This window comes from Pteronotus mesoamericanus, unplaced genomic scaffold (genome assembly GCF_021234165.1).
Source record: "Pteronotus mesoamericanus isolate MK-2021 breed Mesoamerican mustached bat unplaced genomic scaffold, CSHL_Meso_final contig_42, whole genome shotgun sequence".
Taxonomy (NCBI): Eukaryota; Metazoa; Chordata; class Mammalia; order Chiroptera; family Mormoopidae; genus Pteronotus; species Pteronotus mesoamericanus.
In genome coordinates, this window is record NW_026555157.1 from 8,341,827 (window position 1) to 8,366,554 (window position 24,728).

The window sequence follows — 24,728 nt, forward strand, 5'->3', positions numbered from 1 at the left end:
TTATTTTTCATTTTATGCAGGTGAATAACTGTGCCACATTCTACTCAACCAGTTTCCTATTTTTGGATATTTGGGTTGCTCCCAAATTTTAATCTTATGAAATAAAATTCTGCTGTGAATTTCACACTTATAAAGGATGCTTATGAGTAGGATTATTGAGCCAGTGAGTATACTTATTTGCACATTTTTAGTATGCATTGTCAAATTGCTTTACAAGTGTTATGCTGATCTATTGCTAATGATGTGAGAGGTAAGAGAATATTGATATAGTTGATATGCAAAGCCTTTTTTTGACCGTACAGGTAATAAAAACAAATGATACAATGAATGTAATTATATTTCATTGCATCATAGTGTAAAAGAATTTTGTGTTTTGAAACCTTGGCCTATCATTTTTCAAGAATCATAATAATAATTTTACTCATTTGTACATTTATTTATGCATTCATTCATTTATTCAAAAGCCATTTATTGAGACCTTGTTTAAAAATCTGTGATGCCAGATATAGTAGTGAAAATATGGTAGTAAAGATATAGTACAGATATAGAACTGGGGATATAGTAGTAAATGAGAAAGACTCAGATTAAACTCTCAGTGCAGATTTCAATGTAGGAGAACTGAGAAATTAAACAAATTATTACACAATTACTTCAATATAATTATTACATAAGCAATCAAGTTAATCACTGAGATTTATTTAAAGAAATATTTTTAAAAGGCAACCTTAAATAGGTGTGAGGAGATAGTGCAGTTTCCCTGAGGAAGTTACGTTTAAAAGTTAACTCCAAAGAATGAGGAGGAATTGATCACATTACAGTTAAATGATTAGAAGAAGGGGGTTAAATGTGGGTCATTGTCCCAATACAGAAAGAACATGGAGAGTTAAGCAACCAGAAATTGGTTCCCAAAAGTGAAACACTAGTGATACAGTTGGAGATTGTCAGGAAATAAGGTCTTCAAGGTAACCTAGGAAGAGGACACAACAGGGCTTTCGGACACAATAAGGATTGTTAGTTTTATATAAAGTCCAATAGAAATGTACTTTAAGAGCCAGGGGGAATAAAGAATTTTAACTGTCAGATTGATACAATAAATTTATTTTTTAAAAACAATTTTCTAACAATTATTTGGAGAATAGACTGAAAGTAACAAAAAATTGGTGAAGGTATACCAATTAAAAGATTCTTGAAGGAAATCAGGATGAAAGATGATAGCTTGGGTTACATAATCAGCAGCAGATATGGAGAAAGAATGACAGATTTATGATTTATACTGGAAGATTCTTAACAGGCCTCAGTGATTGAGTGAATGTGGAGAAGAAAGAGATCACAAAGCTGGCACCCAAGTTTCTAGCATGAGCAAGTGGATAAAGGCTGGTGCCATGTACTACAATGGGAACTGAAGTGAAACTCTCGATAATATTATTGAACCATTTAATTAGAGTAGATGTATGAAGTCGATAGGAATACGTCAGAGACTCAAAGAAAGGGTCTAGGGTAAAGATGTAGATTTGTAATAATAAATGAAGCCATGGCAGTAGCTGGAGATCATCTGGGAAGAAAAGGTAGACAATGAAGGGAAAGGGGATGATACAGAGTCCTGAAGAATTTGAATACATAAATACTTGTCCACCAGCTTTAAAAGGAAGATCCCCCAAAAGATACTGATAAAAAAAGGACCAAAGAGGCAGAAGGAAGACAAATAGTGATTCCAGAATCAAAAGGAAGAGTTTTTCAAAGTATTGAAATGGTGGCAAATGTTGGTGAGTTGACAAGTAAGACAAAGAATGAACATTGGAAGCCAGGTGACTTTCAAATGGCAGTTTTGGTGGATGAGGCAGCCAGCCACTTCGAGTGGGATAGAGTGAGAGAGTGGGGATGGCCACAATAAATAACTCCTAGAGTAATTATGTGATGTGACATTTTTGATGTCCAAATTACAATGGTATTAAAAGCTAAAGAAATAACAGATATATTTTAGAGACACTCTCCTGTTGTGCTATCATTAGGGAAGGTTTTCATATTTCAAAAAGACGCTATTAAAATATATATCTTTGTCCATGTTCTCGAGGGCACTGACCCAGTCCAAATACCTTGTTTATAACATTGCAAACTCAAGGAAATATGACATCAGTAAGTATTTATTGGGAGAGAAGGTAGAATGCTTGGAATAGCTGGCAATGCCTATAGTTACTTATAAGATTTCCTCAGAAATAGCTTAATGTACCCCATTACAAGACAAGAGTTTTATATTCTCAGCCACTTAGGCATATTTATATATTCAATGGACAGTATAATTAATGTATTTACCCATGTCTAGATAGGTAAAATGAAAATATAAAGTCTAACTTAGCGACGTCCACTGCTCAATGACTCAATATTCCTACTCAACTTCCTGGTATTTCAGGCTATACATTAGGTCACTAAAACACCATTTCCATTGCAAATACTATTTATTTAACGATGTTAAAATCTCAGTTTCAATCTATATTGAAGCATTCAGTTGTTTAACATGTTAATCAGTTATTTAGAATTACTTTCAATTTAACATTTAAGATACACCTTTGATGCAGCTAGTCTATTTTACTTCCTGGACTCATCGGAGAGGCCATACACTTGAATTTTCTGCCTGTGAGTTTCATTTTCTAGGATGGATTGTAACTATCAAGCTTGTTTTCACCTATAGAAACTCTCCTTAACCCAGCTTTCTTCTTTTTGCTTGAAAATTCTTTTCAGTAGCTCATTTTCAAAGATTTACTAACTCAACTGCTTCTGAGTAACCAATGTTTGTCTTTTAAGATACCCCAGCAGCCCTCCCATATTTATCTACTCCATCTGCTTTCTATTCTAGTTCCTCTAAGCTCCTATTTACTTGTCAAACCTAACCTGTCTCCTGTCACTGACCCCTCCCTAATCTCACTTCATCTAGGCTTCACAAGGGACAACTGTCATGTAAGTCATCTGCAGGGTTGCGTCCTTCTCTGTGAAAGGGCCATAGCAGTACTTGCAAAACTATTTTACAATAAATAATCTTTACATTTTAAATGAAGTGGAGAAAAGGTGACAACAAAAACCGAAATATGTATCTAAATATAGCTCTTTTCCCTGTGGTGAACAACTGAATTTCCTAAGATTATAGCCAAAAAAACTACACGTATCTTACTTGTACTTTGACTTTTTGCTTTCTAATTACAGATTGTAAGAGTAAAGACATATTTTTTATATCTCACAATCTCTTCTTAGAGAAAATGACAGATGCAGGGTATATTCAGAATCGAAATGTAAATGTTAAGACATTATGTCACGGTTAAAACTATTTACCAGATGAGTAAAAATAACACATGTTTATGTGGTAAACCACTTAATTAGAACTGTATAATTCTACATTATTTGCTCTATTTTTTCTTTTTTAGAAGAAGCCAAACATCTCTAGAACATTTTCCCTGTGTCGATTGGTTTTAGAGCGCCAACAAAGTTTTGCTTCTTTTCTTTAAAGCATATTTATTTTTAGAACTTTCAATCCACTATTGCAAACACATGTGCTCTTTTTTTTTTTTTTTTTTTGTGGAAGAAAATAAATAACTAAGGTTGCAATTCCCTTTAAATACTTTTTTAAACATGAAAAAAAAAAAGAAAGAAGGAAAGAAAAAACAATAGCAGTTTTATTTCAGAATTTTGCTCTGTGCCAAGCATCCAATCTGTAAAACATTTTACCCTGTTGGTTTGGGGATGGGGAAAGACATCTGTGTGTGAGGCATCAATCTGTTCTTTTGAAACACAATTCCAGCTCACGGAGCTTTGATCTGTTGAGTGATAAACACAATTTTCTGAAGCTGCTTTTTAAAAAGCAGAAATGTTGACAGTCTAAATCCTAAACCCTTAAGACAAACTTTTATCCAAACAAACACAATAATAAGAGCTAAAATTTTTGGATTTTAACAGTGTTCCAGACTCTGAGCAAACTACTACATGTACATTACCTCAGTTAATATTTAACTTTTGGAGAACAATGCCAATATTATTTACATTTTACAGATAAGAAAGTGAAGAAGCAAATAGTTCTATATTTTGTACAAATCACCTGGAGAGTGAGTTGGAATTACAACGAGGTATAAGATGCAGTTCTCCCTCTTAGCCCAGGCATCCTTCTTCTAAAATGAGCCGCATCCCTCAACTAAAGTACACAGTGGACCAAAAGGAGGAACCTAACAGTGAGTCAGGTTACGCTGCAACAATCAACTGTCTTTTAGCATCAGCTGGGGAATCAGAAAAAGAAAGAGAAAGATGAATCCATCTACAGCATCTAAAGGGGTTCAGGCACTATCTTATACACTTACGCAGAAAAAGCTTTTTTATTGAGACAAAACAATGGTAAAACAGACATCTCCTTGGCATCCATTCAATACTCATTTATTATATATAAAGAAAGGAGTTTTTATCATCTTAGTTCAACAAAATAAAGTGGTGTATAGTCTAACAATTCCTTTCCTCAGGCTTGGTTAAGGCTGGGAAAAGTTGTTCTTTAATATTCAAGCAATAGGTATTATCTCATATTTAAATCACGCAACCCTCTCTAAGAGCTTTGAGCATTTTCACAAGCATTATCTCATTTATCTTCTCAACAACTTTATGTAACAAGAAAATGAACTTCACCTTTTGAGGTCTCTGTACCAGTCAATAGGTTTGCATTTTCTCAGTTCTACTTAATTTTTCATGCACCTTCTTAGGAACTAAGCGTTGCAGGATTCCAGTGCTAGCTTCCACACTAACCTCAGTCACTAACCTCAGGCTGTCCTGTCGCTGCCCTTGGCTGGAGTTCCATCTAGTCTGTAATGAGGGTTTCAGGCTAGGTAAGGTCTAAGTTCCCTTCCAACTCTCACATTCCAGGATTCTAAGCTAGTGGGATATTCGTAGTATTCAGTGGAAGAGTTATTTTTAAGTCTGAAGGATTTTTGAACTCTATTTGCTTCTTCAGTTACTACAGTCGCTATTTGCATTTCCCTGGTAGCCAGAATTTTATCACACAGCAAGATTCTCTGAAGGCGTTTGTAGGACTGCAGCTTAGGTAGTAAAAACTGGAAAATAGGAAAGGTAAAATGGATGAAACAAGAAAAGAATGGTAGAGTTGTTAGGGGGAGAAAGAGAGCATTGAAGGAGCAAAGAGTGGGAGGAAGAGAGGGGGAGAAAAAATAGGAAAAGAGGAAGGGAGGAAGAGATAAAGAGAGACAGAGGAAAGGAGGAAGAAGACTAGCAAGGATAATGCCACTAAAACTATTAAAACTATTTGTGTTTTCCTTCTATTGTTATCATTATAATAATACCATTAGTACATTGGGGAAGAGGTCACAGTTGGTTACATAGAAAAAGCATGGAGTTAGGTTACACTTGGGTTCAAATTCTGACTCTTCCACTGGTGTGCAGTATTATGTCCATAGGCAAGTTGCTTGATCTCTATCAAATTTAGTTTATCTTTAATATAAAAAGGAAAACATCTCTCTTTCAAAGTTTCTGTAATTTAAGATATAAATGACCTAGCATACATAATATTATTATTCATAATGTAAGTGATATATGGCAATCATCCTTCATCTACTAGCATCTACATTAACTGCACCTAATAAAGAACACAGAAAGTACGCTTTATGTCTTAGATTACCACTGGTCCTTTTATTTCTGTCTGTCTCATATGTTAGCCACTAGTTTCAGCTGTAACACCTACGAATGCTAGTGGCCATGGACCTCAAATTTGGGGACATTGCTCCCTGTCTCTGGTATCACTCCCTACTCAGAGTGAATATACAGAGACATCATAAGGACAGCATGAAGATTCTACTGGCTTTGTCCTCTCTGTTAGGGTTTTCTACATCTCTATACACACAAAATGCTGAAAGTTTTTTTTAAAGGCCACAATCTTAAAATAATGCAGAAACTCAATGGCCTTGTATTCAGTAATTTTCTCATCTGTGCACAAGTGATTCCCACTTTAATTAACCTCCATGACTACTCTGTGTGCTCTAAAGGAAGAAGATATGCATAATAAAAACAAGCATTTGCAGCCTAGGTCTCTGGAGAGGCAGTGAGACCTAGCGGAAGGTAAATTGCACTCTAAGGTTGCATTCTGAAACTAGAAATATAAATGACTGCTAAGAAAAGTGATATATAGGCTTTTTCAGAATTAACACGTCCAATCTCTTCATATGCTGAACCACTACACTTGCAGGTTTTCTTTTTCATGAATTTCCTATTACACATTCAACTGGCAAAAATCATTGAGCTAAGTGAGAGGCTAAACATACCACTAGGGAATATAAAAGGTTATAATTTGCTCTCAAGAAACTTGCTTTCAATTTAAAAGACTTCAAGTGATTTAATTCTTTCATCTATAGTGTAACAGCTGACACCGTTTTGTTTATAAGTATTGGGTCAGCCCTAAGATTCCTTATAGGCCCACTCAATTCACATCACTAAGGGAGAAGACAAGAAATAGTCTAGCACAACATCATCCCATAGAAGAATAGAATAGGGAAAAAAAATTACATTTGCAATTTTTTAATTTTTCTAGTAGCCATGATAAAAAAAGTACAAACCCAAGTAACATTAATTTTAATACTGTAGTTTATTTCATCTCAATATCTAAAATACTACCATTTTAATATGTAATCAATATAAAATGTATTAATGAGGATTTACACTTTTGTTTTCATTCAGTCATCAAAATCCAGTGTGCGTTTTTTACTTACAACACATCACAATTTAGAGTGAACAGTGTATGGACAACACAATTCAAGTATTTCCTCTGAAAGGTCAAATAGTTTATCTACCTCAGTTATGTACCTGTATTCAAATATTCTCCCTCTGCACGTACCCTTACACTCAAACCTCAAATCTCCATTATTATATGGAACAGAGAAGCATGTGCCCAAATGTCCTCACGTCAGGGATGGCATGGTAGGGCTCCTTCTCCTCAAGTTCAGTGTTGTAATTTGTCAGTTGCCGTGCTTTGATATGTCTTACTAACTATATTTAGAAAAGTTTAACATTCAGGGTCAAAGAGCCAAAATGGCAACATAAAATTATAGCTCTGACAGGAAATGTTGATGGGTGCTGTAAGCCACTGAAAGAACACCCAGAGTTAGGAAAGCAGAGCATATAATTGTTGTGTCCATGGCAGCAGTTAGCAGGGTAATGCCCCTATCATTACCTTCCTAGACCACCTATGGTGGCACTGTTACATTTATATTCTGCTTTGATGAGAATGTGAAATGTGGGACAATGTCTCCAGTTACAATATATTACCATAATTGACCAGGAGGTAGACTATCCACATAATTTTTAAACCCGCTTTTTTGTTCGTTTGTTTTTTGCCAGTAGTGGTCTTTCTTGGAATTCTTCATAGGCCTACTCAGTGTGAATTACTAAGGTAGATGTCATAGCTAAGTATGGTAGAAATGCAGCATTTGAACACTGATGCATAATGTCACTTTATGTTAAGTACTGTGAAGGATCTGAGATTTTATTCTGCTTTCAAATTATTAAAGCTTGCCATAGTTTCAGAGATGATAGTAGACTAAATAAGACTCCTGGGCCAGAGACTAAGGAATTTATTGCATTTATTACTTTATTACATTTATTACATGTTCTCCTCAGTTCCCTTTCTTCTCAAGTTTCATAGGGTGATACCTAAGTGGATGTTGGGAGCACAGTGAGTACCTCTGCAGAATCTCAGGTTAAGAAAATCTCAATCTTCTTGACGGTCTGTTAGTAAACCTGCCCCACTTTTTCCCTGGAGGGAGATATCGTCTCTATTATCCTGGAGAGAAAACAAAGCTTACCTATCTTCCAAGAGAGGTGCTTTCTCTGTCTCTCATGACTGTTTGCCACACAAACACCCTTGAGAAGATAGGAACAAAAGCGATCAATGTCTTTACTCAGAAAATGTGCAGGAGCCACAGCTACCCATGGAGGAATGTCCCTTCATAGCCTTTAATAAAACCCCTCACTCGCCCTATCTTACCTACCAGCTAAACTTTCTCATTTCTCACTTATTAATCAATATTTTTATATTGCTTTTTAATGTGTCATTAGATTTAAATGATTATCAGAGATTTGCAAAAACTATGATCCAATAGATAAAAAAGATTCAAAAATTACTCAAGGTAAATGTTAAGAGAAAAATTCTGGTCGTTACTGCAATTAAAAGTTTTGAGAAATTAATGGATTTTAATTAATCATAGGATCTGGATCTTTTGAGAGTCCAGGTTTTACTTCGTATTATATTTTCTTACTGTATACCCTGATGTGGAGTTCAGAAAATATGGTTATTATAAACATGTTTAATCTCTTGCTTACACCTGATAGTACTTTACATTCCTCTTTTCTTTCTGACAGTAAATAATAACAGGAACACTAGTTTGAAGTAGTGTTTGATATCAAATATATTTCATAAAACATATCTAGGTTGTACAAATTCATATGGAAACATTCCTATGTACATATGTAGATTATATTTAAACATATAAGCAGCTATTTTATGAAGTAGTACTCTTACAACACTCTATAGAATCTACAACTTTTAAACAGCTGAACTACAGAACTTAGAATAGCAAAGGAAGTTGGAAACCACATCCAATTTAAGCTTTCAGGAAAATAAAGGTCGGCTAGAGGTCATTTCTAAAACAGAATTAGAAAGAAGTCCTAGAACTATTGCCCAACTAAGACTCACATTAGAAAACAAGTAAACTTGTGCTGTGCTCTGTGCTTTACTGGGGGGAAACCTCAGATGCGCCCAGGTTTGGTTTGTGTGTCCGCTGACCATAACGAAGACCGGAAAGGAGACAGTCACAAGGAAGAGTCCCATCCCCTAGGTGAATCTCTGCCCATTTCCCACAACTTTTTGGTGTTTTTGAATGATTTAGTCATTCAAATCCCTGACTCTTATGGGAATCATTTCTCCCAGATCACATTGATTATGCTTTTATGGTAGATTGATAATTGTTCTAATCCAGAATAATCAACCAGCATTTTGGGAGTCATTATTGATAACCATATGGTGGGTATAAAAAAAGAAAATGACAAACCTCTAGCAAAACTCAAAAACAAAAAGAAAGAAGGTAGACATTACTAATATTGGGATTGAAACAGGAATATTACTACGGGCCCTGCAGACAAAGGAAAATAAGGGAATCTTACAAAAACTCTACACATATAGATCTGACAACTTCTGGGAAATGAATGAATCCCTCACAAAAGACAAACTACTACTCTTCAATATAAAATAGATCATTTGAATAAGTCCTTAAGTTAGCTGGGTATTACCTTATTTTTAGTATGTTATTACTCAAGTAAATGACAGATTATTTATGGAAGGACTGGAGGACTCACTGCTATGTATTTGTTCTATAATGTTGTAAGGCCCCTCTTCATGGGAAATTGTTCCTTTTTTCCATAAATGGATTTTGATTCTAAGCCCTAAATCATACTGGCATATAAGTAAGGTATTATGACTGCTCATTTTATTTTAACATTTTTTGGTTATATATTAAGTAACACCCTTGCTGGCTACACATCCACCTTTCTCCTATAACAAATCCTATATCAACCATTATTAATAAGTCTTTGTAACTCAGTTCCTCCTGACTGCCTTTACAGTAGTTATGCTTTGATAGCTAAATGCTGTTACCTGGGCTCTGCCACTCCAGAATCCTACCATTCTCACCACTAGGAAACTTAGGTTTGTGATAGCATATTCTCCTGTAAAGTCCAACCTACAAAGGATAAACAATGCTGACCTTCTCAATAACGCTGACTCCCTTCTGCAAGCACACACGCGCGCGCGCACACACACACGACAATGTATTTCTTATTGTGTTGTTAAATATAGTGTCCTATGGATCCTTCCAACAAAAGTTATCAGAAGAAACTGGTGAGGAAGTAAAGAAATCAGGGTAGGGCAAAGGAAGAAACTTTCAGTTACTTCAGCTCCTAATTCCATGGGGAGCTCTGGAGCATGAATTGCACCCCAAGGTTATTTCATCTTGTTGGATGAAAGCTGAGCATTTTTTAACTCTTGTATCAGTCAGCTCTGGCTATAAACTTCCTCTGGGAAGGGTGCCATAACCTCCCAGGAAACCCCAGTGTAAGATGGTTTCTGTTGGCCAAACACAGTTCTCCAGACAAGGCTGAAGATGTGAGTCATTACCAGCCAACATTCACAGTAGCTGCAATATAGGTGCACCAATCCAACAGTTCTAGGTAGGGAAGCAACTGTGTTTGCCATAGTTGAAAGAAAGTGAAAAATCCAAGAGGGTTATGTTGGTAAGACAAAATTCCATAATGTCATGGAATTGAGCTTGAACATAATAAATAGTTAGAATTATTTAGTAGCTAAAACAGAAAGGTAGTGTGTTAAATGAAAGCAGGATTGATTAAAGTATAGAATTATTAGGAAGAACAGAACTCTAAAATCTAAGTATAATCTAGTCAAATACTGTGTCTTTGTTTTTTTATTATTATTTAAAATTTTATTTTTCTTTTGAATTATAATATTCATTAACATTCATAATTTTAAATATACAAAAGGATATTATTAAAAACTTCACATTTGTAAACTTACTCATTTGTCATCCAGTTTTCCTAAACAGAGGCAAGTTTATATCACTTTTAAGAAATAGTCTTTATACAAACATATATCTATATTCTTTTTGTTCCTTATTTTCATAATTGAAAATATATGTGAGATAAATCAATATTAATACATAAAATCTTTCTTATCCTTTTTTTTTGCAGCTCCAATGTATTTTTACATGGTTGAATCATATGTTATTTAGCCAGTTCTCTATTGATGAATATTTAGGTTGTTTCTAACCATTTGTTATTATACATAGTAACATCTGTGTATCTACCTACCTACCTATCATTACATACATTCACGAATATAACTACAGGATAAATTCCAATAGGTAGAATCATTGAGTAAAACACTGTTTCAGTCATCTTAGACTAAATTATGTTACAGTAACAAATGATGTCAAATTCTTAGCAGGTTACAATGGTACAAATTTATCTCTCATTCATGTTACATCTCCATGGCAAGATGCTTTGGCTCTTTTCTACATCATCTGTTTTCTAAGACCTAAGCTGAAGGAGCCCTTGCAGCATATACAAGTTTTTTGGCAAAAGGAAAAGAAGACATGGTTAACCAAATGAAAGCTCTTGAAGTCTGCCTGGGAACAATGCATATCACTTCTGCTCACAGTTCATTATGAAAGTCACAAGGTCAAGCCTGTCCTCAGTACACATGGATGTATAATTCTCTCTTCATAAGGGAGGGAAGCAAATATTCAGAATAACACACAAGTTACCACAGTGGATAGGTATGTTTATAAATTTGCTAGATAACCAAACTGTTCTCTTTAAATATATAGAAATTTAAACTCGTAAAAACTATATGAGTGATTCCACCACTCCTTCACTGACATTTTGTGATATCAGACTCTTTGATCTTGGTCATTGTTGAAATGACCAAGGTGAAATATATTGTTGTAACCTTAATTTAATTTTTTTTAATCATGAATAAAATTCATACTATATTTATATTCAAATATGTCTTAGAATGAAAATATTTAGGTATAATCTTTAATAGTCATATTGTTTCTTTTATTTGGACACTATATTTTTATTTATTCTGCCTGTGACTATCAATTTTCTGTTGTTATCAAGTCAGCTTGTGAGCCTATAGGATCCCAACTTTTTTCCACATGCCTACAGCTGATAAGTCTGCCCTGTCAACGGACAAGCTATGTCTTTGCTATTTCATATTTTTGTAACAGGTTTTTTAAAAATAAAACACAAATGCAGTACTTTTTACATCTTACTTTAGGTATCATTCTGTTGCGTTTATAATACAGCTAGGAAATACTAAAAACTCAGACAAGAAAATAAAAATAACCCCATACCTATTCATTCAAAGACAACCATTTGCTTGAATATTAGTTCTGTCACCTTTCATGTTAGATCACCTAGAATTGAGTTATCTGGAAGTCTGATAAATAAGCTTCATTCTTACTATCTAAAAAATTGATAGTGTCAGGCAGATTTCCAGATTTTCCTCTTGGTTTCTCACTTAGTTATCAAACAACTGAAATCTAACACGTAGTTCCTACAAACATTTCATTCTATGGTGAAGTGTCTCTTTCCTTGGGGTTTTTGGGAAAATGATTAAGAACTGCAGGTCTGGGCTTGAAGCGGCACAGAACAGGTGGGGAACATTTGGGCCTCTTACAGGGTCGAAGATTTTTTTCCAGAGGCAAAGAAGAAAACTGAAAAACTCACTGTACAAAGTCAAAGTTCCCAGAGAGAAATATCACCTATGAATACGAAGTATAGAAGGTCCAGAGTTGAGAATGGCAATGGAGAATTCATGAGTTTAGGGCCTTGTCAAAGAAACATCAAACCAACTGTTGTGTAGGGACAGGGAAATTTCAAAATGTGGTTAGTTGCCTTGAACATTTAACTTTCTCTTACAGACTTGGGAGGACGAGTGTCGGGTCCATGGGTGTCTAGACTGCCCTAAAGTCACCTGACAGTCTGCCTTGACTTGTTGCTTTAATTTAACTGGTGCTTCATAAGATGGGTTACATTTACGCTTGCAAACAGAAAATAGAAAAGTAGTAATGTGCTGCTTTGGATTGGGACCTGAAAAAGTTGCTCATTGCACATCAATTCACATCTAATAATACTTATTCATTTTGGTAAAGTTCAAGAAATCTATGTAGAAGACATTTTAAAAGTAATATCCCAGTGCCTGAATATCAATGTCTGATGTTCAGAATCTATTCAGAAGACTTTTACATGCCGGTAAATCTAAAAACAAAGAGATATGATTGACAGATTCCTTCTGATCCTGAAGCTAGTTATTTTTTTGCCTGCCACTTGATCATTCTCTTTTTTTCAGTTGCTCAGCTGCAAATTCTGTGAATAAGTAGTTCAGGTTAAATGTAACCTAGCCATGCAATTTGTTTTCTGTCATGACTTACGACATTGAAAACTATTTTCTTTGTACCTATTTCTAAGCTGGTTGTCTTGCAATTTTGACAAATGCCCTATGCCTGTCCTTGTCATGAAAAGGATCATATGTCAATTTTTCTAATGAGAGTCCCTAGTTGTATCATCTTCACAGTTCAGAGGATTATAGAGACAGGTGATTGACAGAAGAGAAATAGAGTATATAAAATTTTTATTTCACAAAATATAACCATTGATGAGGTTCCTGAACTAGGCTGTGAATGGGAATAGAAAAGAAGACATTTAGGATTTGAAGAAAAAATAAATCTGTGAAGATTTAGGAATTGATTGGCTCCGAGGGCTGGGGGAATATGCAAGGAGAGGGAAGAGTCAAAGATGATTAAGATTTTGAGTAAGGTGAAAGGACTGAAATAGTAATTGCTTGTTCATTTGTTTTTTGAAACTCATGAGAACTTTGAAAGATGAGAAAAATGCTTTAATAAACATCATTGTCATAACATGGGAATCATAACACCTGAGAAAATTGGATTTCAAATTTATTATACTGGTCTTATTGAAAATAGTTTGAAAAGAAATGCTATTGTAATTTCTGATAAAGATATCTTATATTTGCTAAGTGGCTATGCTGACAACTAGAAGGAATTAATCATCTAACTTTATGTGCTTTTAAACAAAGAACCATATGTTAATAGAGGGATGACGAACTACAGTCTGTTTACCATATTTGGCCACCTCTAGCTTTTGAACAGTTCGTAAGCAAAAGAAAATGATTTTTAAAATTTCAAATGATTGAAAAAATCAAAAGAATATTTTGTGACATGTGAAAACTATATAAACTTCACATTTCAGTGTTTTGTTGGAAATCAGCTATGTGTGTTTGCTTATGTTCTTTCTAAGGCTGCTTTCTCTTATGATGGTGGAGTTCCGTAGCTTCAACAGAGACCATATGGCTTACAAAGTTTAAAATACTTATTATCTGACCTTTTAAAGAAAATATTTGTCTACCCTTGACTTAATATAAGCTATAGATCTAAAGTTAAGAAAGAATGATAATATAAATTGAAAGCATAACTAGTAAAAACAGTGGTGTAATTATAGCCATATTTTTGGTTTATTCATTTGCTTAGTAAATATTTGTAGAGAACCTACTATCTGCCTATCAGTATGTGAGATGCTACAGATTCACAAATTCATTAAAACAACTTAAACTTTAGTTCACTCCTTCTAATAAAACATTCTGAAAATTAGTCCTCTTTTTGGTTATTCTCAGTGAAAGTATGACAGGGAAATAGACTGTAATTAAAATAGAAAGCTGCTTCTTGAGGCCTAAAACATCGCGCCAGAATTAGAGTCTTGGCAAACAGGAGGCAAGACATGTAGTGAATCCAACTTTTCCCAAATTCATATATGGTTTTGAATTTGCACTCATTAAAAACAGGTAGAAATCTTGAAGGTTCTATTATCTCCCTAGTACTTTTCTAATTTTTATTTAGTGTTTACTTCTTTAAACAATTCAGTGAGATAGGTATCAGTCTCATTTTATATCTGAGGAAACTGAGATTGAAGAGCAGTAGATACATTTCCCAAAATAGTGCACTGTGAATATAGTTGGTATGTTCTAGCATTGATTATAACCCCTCCTCATTATTTTATTAAAAATATTAAATCTAACAGATGTATTTATGTGTAATGTAGATTTTGTTGGAAATAAGACAACTTGCTTTACCACACAAACTTCTTAAATATTTCTTTAAATAGTTCTCTTTTTCCTAAAGATTCTCTTAAATTTTCACATTAAAAGAATAGCAAATACATGGAAGCCACTGATGAGCCTGTCTGTCTATTTCTTATTATAGAATATCCTATATATCAATTACAGATGTATGTGTATGTATGTGCGTTTCTTAGAAATGTTACAACATGCTAGTGGTATTCAGATTGCACAATTTTGAAAAGCCTGGAAAAAATTATTTCACAGCCTGGGCTCCTTCATATGTAAAATGGGGGTGATACCTATGCTTCTGAATAGTTGTAAAAAATAGAAATAAATATCAAATTTAAAATTAATTCTATTAATTTATTAATTTTTATCTATTTTGCCATTTAGTAAAATAAAGGAGTTTCAGGATTGAGTCCATTTCTAAGGTGGGAAAAGGCTGCTGAAAGCAATTACAAATGGCTACATCAATAACTCTTATTTTCTATCATTCCAGAAAACACCTAGGCAAGGTTCAAATCCAGAAGTGCATGATTCTGAAGCTCATTTCCTTTTAAAGAGGCCAAGAATTTTATACTCTGTTTTCTGAAACCTGAGGGCTCAGCACTGGTAACTTAAGAAGCTTCACAAATATTATACATCTATCAAACCAGTTATATTAAAATAAATATATAATGCTCAAACTTCCAGTTAAACAGGACAGATTGTCTATCTCTATTTACTTCTGTTCCTTTCCAAGTAGAAAATATCAGTAAAGAGATTTTAAAACATAAACTCAAAAAGATAAGAAGGATAAAACGAAGCATATTAGAAACAATTTTTGGAATGTAGAGTTTATAAGAATAAATGGTAATTGTTTAGAAGTCCCAACTATGCTGAAATCTAATCAAGCAGTAGGTAAAGTCAAGAAACAATCTAATTGTAATTAGAATTCCTTAAAGCTAAGAAATGGCAACAGTATAGATATCTAAGGGTAAGGGTAAAGGAAGGGATAAAACAAGTGGAGATTTGATAAAAGTCTGTGAGAAAAGCAGCAAGAAGTCCAGATCCCACCCAACACCTCAGCAGAAGACTGGAGACTTATTCCCTGGTGAGAGCAAGGTGGAAAGTCACTGATGTCTTAGTGGGCAAAGTAGTGGGCAGGGTACTATACTCCAAATAAGGGAAGCCCCGAGTATATGTGTAACCTTGAAACGGACCATGTGCCTTTTCTCATTCATTTTCCAGATACTGGCACCCAGTCATCTAACTTTAGACAAAACTGTTCATCTCTAGCTAATCTAAGCAGATCTAAAGAAAAGATACCATCATTGGGGTTTCCCAACAAAAGATTACAACCAAATCACTAGTGAAGCCTGAATTCAACAAGCCTATAGCTTTGAAACAATTTTTTTACCCCACTTAATACATGACTAGCCAACAAAACATCAGTAGACACTTCATTTAAGCCTTTAACATGAATGGTAAAAATAAAACAAACAAACAAAAAGCCGAGGGAGAAGCAGATTTTGCAAGGAGAAGAAAAGTTTAAATAATCCCATGCCCTAATAATCCCAGAAAAATAAAAAGAGACATTGCATTCATGAAATAAGATTAGAAATATAATGCACCTGTAGGGAGGGGGGGGCGGGGAAAAGGAAGGGAAGGGGAAAGTCAAGGAACATATAGCAAGGACTCATGGACAAAACCAAAGGGGAAGAGCTGAGGGAGGGAGGGACGGAGGGGGCAAGGGAAAGTGGTGGGTGGGGAGGCAGAGACAAATGTATTTGAAAAAATAAATTAAAATAAAATTTAAAAAAAAACAACAACTATGGAACATTTACACAATGGAATACTACTTGGCAGTAGAAAAGAAGAAAATTTTACACTTTTTGACAGTATGTATATGAACCTGGAGAATATTATGCTAAGTGAAATAAGCTAGTCAGAGAAAGACAAATACCATGCCATTTGACTCATATGTGAAACTTAATGAACAAAGTGAACAAACAAAAAGAATAGAGACAGACTCATAGACTGAGAGCAGGATAACAGCTAAGGGACAGTGGTGGGTGGGGAGGTTTGGGGGTGGAGGGATTGAGCAATAAGGAAAAAGGGCTCATGGACATGGACAAGTGTGGCGATTGTGGGGGGTGGGGTAGTGTAAGGGGACTAAATGGTAATGAAAAAAAGTGCAATAAAAAATTTTTAAAAAAAGAAAGCTATTTAAAAATTAAATATATAACAAAAAATGGAAATATCCTAACAATTGCAAGATAAAGAAGTCTCTCAGAAAGTAAAGCAAAGCAACAAAAAGATGAGAGTTAAATGGGAATAAAAGGTAAGAAAATTAAGGTATCAACACAGAAGGCACAGCATTTGAATGATAGGAGTTCAATGAAGAAAGAACAGAGAAGACAGAGCAGATGATATCATTAAAAAAGCAATCAAGAATGTTTCTCTGAACTAGAAAGAAATTAATTCCGAATTGAAAGTGTCAATTAAGTATTTATGGAGTGGATATAATGGATCTATTCCAGAGCATTTGAGAATGAAAATTCAGAACTACGGTTACATCGAAAATTCTAAAGTTTCCAGAAAGATAAGAGATACTACTTGTGGAGATGAGAAAACAGGATGGCTTTGAACTTCTCAAGAGAAGTGCTAAAAGCTGAAAGACAATGAAACTAAATGAAACTCTGAAGTAAAAAGATTATGACTCTAGTTTTCTATTCTTAGACAAACTGACAAATCAACGGTAAGGATAGACACTTTCACACTTTTAAGAGGTTAAAAAAAATTTACCTTTCATGCTCTTTTTTCCTCGGGAAACTTCTGAAGGCATGCTGTACTAAAATGACGGAGTAACCAAGAAAAAGGAAGGCATAGGGTCCAGACAAAGAGATTTTCTTTCCTTTGTGAGACAAAGGCTAGCTATAGGATTAATGTAAAGGAACATACTAGGAATGTAGCAGCTTGTCACTGGACAGCAAAAGTAACTCAGAAAATAAAAAATCATAGAACATATAATGTAACTGGGAGAATTTGGACATTTTTCAGTGATCACTACATAAAAGCAATAAAAGCCAACAATAAAATAAGACAATTAGCTACAAAGAAAACAGAAAGTTGCTTAAAGAAAGAAAAGTAGTCCATAGTTTCTCTGTGAATAGTACATGAGTAAACAGAATAATGCACCCTGAATAATTTTAAACAAAATTATACAATAATTTTAGTGGGATGATAGAGTTGGGAAGCATATATGTTTATCTCTGGGACCTAGTGAGCAAATGAGAGCTAAATCTTTATCTGCTGTGTGGAAATTCAATGGATATTGTCTAAAACAGAGATATCAAGAAATAGCAATGTTGTTATACTAATACCAGTGGAAGCAAAGTATCAAAAGTAACAGCTAAAAAGCTAAATCAGTTGAAAGAAGCTTGCCGCTGAAGAAACAGAAACATGAGGAAACCTTGAGGCATTGCTATTTTTCTTCATAAGTATTGTAAAACCACTTGACTCTTTTAAATGTGCCAAAATAACTTTTACAATCATAAATGTCAAATTTAAGGAAATGTTTACACTGAATGTTTTAATTTTTAACAATTAGAAACACATTTATTGGACTATGTAGCCAGGGTAACTGATTTTGTAGAAATCTCATAATACAACCTCTCTTAAAATATTTTATTATGGAACTTCTTTTAGCTGAGTCATTAATTAAGAAATTGTAGCTTGGCACTGTTGTTATTATCATTTTTATTAAATTATTATTATTATTAAATTCAGGATTGCATATGTCTATTTACTAAAATTATAGTATTACCTATTAAATAGGCTTTCCCCCCTCAAATAACTAATATTAAGCTAATAATATAAAGTTGAACAAAAGTCTGAAGACACAGTGATATAAGGATGCCACTGACATGCATAATTTGCAGTTACAGATGTTTATATTTATTGAGAGAAGCTTGTTGAAATTACATAATCACAGAATTACAAAATGCTAGAACTCTTTTGGAAAAATGGACATTGAAGTCCAAAAGGAAAAATGGCCTGTCCATACCCTGGTAGGAAGGGGAACTACAAGAATGAGGAACCTGCTGCCCCGCCTCTGAGCACTGCCGACATACGATGAGGGAACTACTCTGGACTAGAGATCGCAAGAGTCTACGTGACAGCTTATTTATAAGACCAGTGCAGTTTGAATGGAAATACACAGGCTGGTTTTCTGTTATCCCAAGTAGAACATGAATAACCACTAATGAAAATCTCAAGAAACAAATTTGAGATGTGGTGTCATTGAAAAGACAGAGCAAAATAAGGTCCAGTCTGAGAAAAAAAAGTGATTTACTTCCAATCCTATTTGTTCTGCCCTTCAAAAAAAAATTATTGCTAACTTCTCCTTCTGAAGATTAATAACAGAATAACATTTTTTTTTCAGAGCACATGTTATAACAAAAGGTATTTTGTACAATAAGAAGCAGTACATGGCAACTGTATGTTCTTAACCAGGCTTCTGGCAAAATGTCCTTAGTATCACTTAGGGATTTTTGATTATAAGCAACAGGAACTGATGGGGCCTAGCCTACACAGTAGAGGGTTTACTGGAGAGATACTAAGGGAGGATAGTGGGGATGGGAAGGCTACAGAACTGGCCTGGGTAGCTGCAACAGCGGAGAAGACTTCGGAGGACTAGGAAACCAGCTGCAGGCCTGGGCTGGTCACGGGAACAGTGGGATGAGGCCACTGCCTCTGGCAGGAGGCAACTGTTGCCATCCTGTTCTCTCTGCGCCACTTGCTGAAGATTCAGAGTGTTCAGTTGGCTGAGCTTCAGCCATTTGCTCTCCCTTGGCTGACTCAAATGGTGAGAGGAAAAAACTGGCATCTCTGCTTCTTTGATTAAGCACCAGCAGGCTGACTTCTCTGCCACCAGACTAACACACAAGGGAAAAGCCAGTAGGGAATGAAGGAATTATTAGAAATGTCAAAAGGTAGCAAATAGCTATTATATCCTTCTTGTTAAACATGCTTGTACCATTGCGTTCATTGAATAGTCTGCTAAAAGAGTACTCTTAAATGCCTAAAAGAGCCACTTGTTTACAGTGTCATCTTTTTTGGCAAAATGATAATGAAAATCTTGTTACTAGGGTAACATCAGTCCTGGCAAGACCAAGCTGCTTTCTTCTGATATATTGGAATTCAAATGTAACATGGGCGAAATTTCTGCCTCGGATCAAACGCAGCGCATCTATGAGAAAAATGAGGCATTTACCCAGTGGTCTACGGGGTGATCCTTAAGGATACGGCTTTGTGTGGGGCTCTGTGAAAGGGCTGGAATGGCTTCAAAATTCTTTCAGCATAATGACATCAAGATAATAAACCTGACCTTTTAAAAAAGCTGTTTCTTCTTATTGGCCTCCTTAAGTTCGTTGATCTTTTCTAGTGCTGGCTTTATAGTTTCTCTTTTCATGGTAAAATAACAGGAGCAGTAAACCATCTTCTTAATCAGAAAAAAAGAATGATGATTAGTAGAGTTTAATGAGTTGCGATGCCTGGGAAAGACCAGTGAGTAAATACTAGAGAGGGTGAAGAAAAGAAAGTAATGAGAACAGGCTTTGTCTTCAACAATTTTATACCAGTGACTTGTACAACATTATCTTTTAATAGTTCCATACTCTAAATTTTAGCAAGGGATTTACTGCAGCAAATCATCTCTCTGGCAAACTAAGTGTTAAAAAGCTCAGTGTAGTGTTTACAAATAATGAAGCAACTGAAGAAAAAAAAGAAACCAAATAATGAGGTAAGAAGAAAATATTTTCAAATGAGATTGAAAATCAAGAGAGGAAAATGTGAACTAGATCTTCAAATAAACAAGGAGCAATGGAAATCATTTCGAAAACCTGCAAATAAAGATTTTACAGTATGTTTTGTTAAAGTGAGTAAAATGCCAGTGAGTCTTTTCAAGTTTGGTAAACATTATTTGATGTCAACGTTTATGATGAGGTGAGAATATATAATCCATAGTCAATTATCACTCATTTCTCCACTGCGAGTGAGGGTGTCTGACTTTTTCTGTATTGAGTGCAACATCAGCACATCCTGAGGTAGCTTACAAAGCTACTAAGGCCTCCAATTTATCTTAGCCAGCCTTTGATATGATCTGAGTTTAGTGATGTAAAGGGCTTTGTTAAATACAATACAATCTCATGGTAGCTAGACCATAAATAACTCTTGACCAGATATTCTATAAAGAGTAAAGCATCTAATTATAAGTAAAACAAGACATTTCTCAAATGTATGTGGCAAATATCAAAATTAATTTACTTTTGTGTTTGCAATGTTAAGATAGAATGTAACTCAGGTGAACTCAAGTGAAAATACTACAATAAAACATAACCAGTATTAGCTGTTCCTAAGTTTGTAATCAAGTTTTTATGCTCAGCAACAATAAAAATTATAGATACAAGCTCTAATGAGTCAAATATTTTCATAGGAATTAGGAAATGGGAGTCAGTCACCTGTCCTCCCTGACTCCTGCATTTCTCACACCCCAGAGTTCACTTATTTATGTTTATTTACCTTCATATTATCAAATATCATTGTTATATTGGTGCTTTAAAAAAATTTAAGTCAATTTGTTCATTTCCCATAATGAGAAGTGAGGATTTAGCATTTTTTTTAACTCTCTTACCTTACCTACTGCAAAAATATCCACATACTTGAGAGAACTTTAGTTAGATCAATATTCAGAGTTCACATGATCATATTCTTATGAATGTTGACTGGGTTATATCTTTCGCTAGGATTATTTTTCCTTTTTTTGTACAACCTCCTATATACCTTGTTGGCATTAAGGGTACTGATTTTTATTGACTTGGTTTTCTAAGAGGTACCTTCAAGTTCAGTGGAGACATATCTTTGTGTTTTTCTTGCACCTCACACTTGACTCGCTTTATTCTTTTATTAGAATGGGCTTTGAGAGAAAGGCAGCATAAGAAATAAACTATTTTTGAGAGGTTACAATATGAAATTAATTCGAATCTATCATTGTAGGTTAGCTATAGTTTCACTGAGAATGCTGTATTGATTCAAAATATTTTCCTCCAAATTTTGAAGTCATTTCTCCACTGCCCTCTATTTTTGGAGTAACTTTGAGAGATCAAAATCTTTCCTAATTCCTAACCATGGAAGCCTTTACAATCTTCTCTTTATCCCTGAAGTCCTGAAATTGTACTATTAAATGCTTTTGTGTCAGTTGATTTTCAGCTATTATGCTGGGTAAAATCTAGGAATTCATATGCTTCATTTCTGGGAAATTTTCTTGAATTATTAATAATTTTCCACTTTCCAGTTTTTCCGGTCTTTCCTCCTGGATTTCCTATTAGTCAGATGTTGGAGCTCCTAAACTGGTCCTCTAGTTTTCTTATGTTTACTTTTTAAAAATTTTCTATCTTAAAGTTTTTTTAAAAAATTGTTTCGTTCTACTTTCTATGAGAATTTCTTTACTTCATCTTACAAAACTCCTTCTGAATTTTCTATTTCTTAATGTTTTTAATTTTTAAAAGCAACTATCCTCTGCTTGCTTGTTTTCTATAGCATTCCATTATTTTTTTCATGGATGCATTATTACCCTGAAAAGAGTGATAATACATTTAAAAGTTTCCTTCAATCTGTACAATATCTGTTTCCTCCACATTGCTTTATTGTTCTATTCTCTGTCTGATCATAAGTGGTAAATTACAAGGTTCTTCAGAAACACAAAGGAGTTTTTCTATTGCCGAGGTCATAGTTGGAAGGTCTGGCTGGACTGTTACTGTGATCTTTACTATTTTAGATCTTTCTCTTGGTTTGGTAAGAATTCCTAGAAAAGAATATTCCAGATACATGCCTTCCTGCTAGCATTCTGGAAACTGAATGGTGGGAAGGGAGATAAAGCATTCTCAGAATTCAGTATTAAACACTGACTCCCCCAACTCATAACCTGCCCTTAACTGTGGCTGCTCATCTCTAATCCAAAGATCCTCCATTTTACACTTTGCACACAATAAACTTACAGTCTTCTGTCTTGGTTAGTGTCTTCGTTGACTCAGGCTGACATAAAATATCACAGACCAGGTGGCTTGAACCACAGAAACGTATTTTCTCATAGAGTTGGAGGCTGTAAGTTCAAGATCAAGGTGCCAGTAAAGTTGGTTTCTCCGGAGGCCTCCCCGCCAACTTGTGGACAGCCAGCTTCTCCTTCGGTCCTCACATGGCCTTTCCTCTGCATACACTTCTGATATCTCTTCTTCTTATTATAAGGACACCAGCCCTATTGGGTTAGGACCCCATACTTATTACTTCATTTAACTTTAATTACCTTCTGAATGAAAAATTTTTACTGCCGTATTTTCAGTATTTTTATCAATGCATGAATCTCTTTTTAAACAATTTCCACCTTCTCTGATCTTCCCTGAGAATTAGTACAATATTGATAATTTTTTCCAAATTTTGATTTAATGTATACTTCCATCTCTCAACTTACTTCTTTTTTACATGGTACATATTGTTAGCTTTCTACTCAATATTATTCCTAATCTTCCCTTGCTAAAAGAAGCTGGATTTGGTGTGTAAAATATTTGCTTTTCTAAGGCCTTTTTAGCTCAATTTCTATGTGACACAGTTCCAGACAATGAGAAATAAACAGAAATCTGTTGGAATTCCTGTAAACACTCAATGTTTTTGGAATAAATTAGTAAATGACTAACACTTCTAACTCTTGTTAAGTGAGTCATTAGTTCTGTAGAACTGAAGATTCTGAATTTTACAGCTCTAGCTTTACCATTATATATATTTATATATATTATATATTATAAAATTACCATTATATAAAATGGTGTTTATTTATATATCATATATATGTTAAAATATGATATATAAAATATGATAACTAAGTAGCCACAATTGAGTGCAGGTTATGAGTTGGGAAGTCAGTGTTTATGTTATGATAAAATATGATAAAATAAAGTTTGTTATGTAGATTTCTCTGTTGTCCTCTCTGGGTTAATACGGCCCTAGAGTTGTTTCTAGTGATTAACTTTTGTCCTTCCTATGAGGGGGTGGAGAGGGCACTCTTACAAACCTATGTCTTGTTTCCAGGCTGGTAGGAAAAGAGCAGAGAACGTTTCTTGTGTGTTTCTTCTCAATTGCCTTCAGAACAATCCTATACCAAACTGGAATGTTTAGTGACATATTCTGCTACCCTTCCTTCTAAATGGATGTTAGGTGCAGGTTTCAGGAAAGCATGAGAACACTTTCTTTTGACTTTAATATTGCTTACCTTGTAGACTTCTAAAAACTTGTGTGTAAAGGGTCTCCTCAGATAAAAACACTTAGGATATACAGAGGTTAGTGAGAAGGGGAAAACAATGCCAAGAGCTTTTAGAGATGGATACTTACCAAAAACCAGTGGCTTTGGGTTCTTTCACTTACCCCAAGGGATCCACAAGGGCCTCCAGGGAAAGTGGTGGGAGCTGGGAGCCCTGCTGTCTTTGGCTGCTGCAGTGACTGAGGAAAGTTACTGGCAGTTAATGGAGGGGCCAAATATCAGGCAATAAACAAGGACAGTTCTGTCCGCAAACGTCTACAATGCTCTTATCTACCATTACTTCCTTTAACTTTAAAGTCTCTAGGAAACCATCTCTTAGGGAATATGTTTAGCTTTAAGGCTATAATCCCACACTTTGTAAAAGGAAAAAAGCAAAAAAATATTTTCTTTAATGCTTGAACTTTAAAATGAAAGCTAAGAACTCTGGTTTTTGCTCCTAATTATTCAGTAATATACAATATGACCTTGAGCTAGTTATTTACTCTGTGCATAAAAATGAGGATAATGCTAATGTCACTGAAAAAAACATCTGAATTCGTTAACAATAGTGGAAGTATATTTAAAAATGTAATGTCATGTTTCAATGTATAATTTTATGTTTAAACTACCCAGGTGCCACGCAGCTGCATAGATGTTCAG